We start from the raw sequence: 753 nt of genomic DNA, 5'->3' as shown, positions 1-753 counted from the left end.
AAAGCAGGAAGATGTTAGAGTTTCTTAGAAAGGATGGGATAGCTGAGTAGAGCTGAAGTCACATTGCAGAATGGGGAACATGTGAACTCCTGATGTGTGAGCCTGAGGTCTTAGTTCAGCAGGTGCCTCTGGGACACCCCTCATGGTCAGAGAGGATGACAAAGTGACTCCAGACAAGCACCAATATCTTATGAGTAATTCTTTTGCAGAGCTACATGTTGGCAAGACAAAGTTGAAGATAACAAGTGACTCTTCAGCCAAACTTGCCTTGACCCTTCATCCCAAATATCTCCTTTTCCTCCCCTTTAAATGGGTTTCCTGACAGCAGGTGTGTATGTGCCAACACCAGTCCTGATCTCTGCTTACTTCCAGGATTCCTTCCCAAGCCAAGCCTTAGTGCCTGGCCCAGCTCAGTGGTTCCTGCTAGGAGTAATGTTACCCTGCAGTGCATGAGTCCTACCCCAGGTGTATACCTTGTTCTCAGAAAGGGAGCAATTGTTTTGGGTCCCAGGTTGCCAAATCATTTAACAGAGGGAACATCTGAGTTTCATCTCACTGAGCTACAGCCTAGCAATGCTGGATACTACACCTGTGAATACTACGTAAAAGAGTTCCCAGAAACAGTGTCACAGCCTAGCAATGTCCTTCTCCTATTGATCACAGGTGAGCAGGGGCTGTCTCAGAATGGCCTATGGTGATCCTCAAGCAGGGTATGAGAGAGGGACCAGAGGTATAAAGGGAGGGAGAAAAGGG

This window comes from Castor canadensis, chromosome 16, assembly GCF_047511655.1.
Source record: "Castor canadensis chromosome 16, mCasCan1.hap1v2, whole genome shotgun sequence".
Taxonomy (NCBI): Eukaryota; Metazoa; Chordata; class Mammalia; order Rodentia; family Castoridae; genus Castor; species Castor canadensis.
This window is presented reverse-complemented; position numbering follows the sequence as displayed.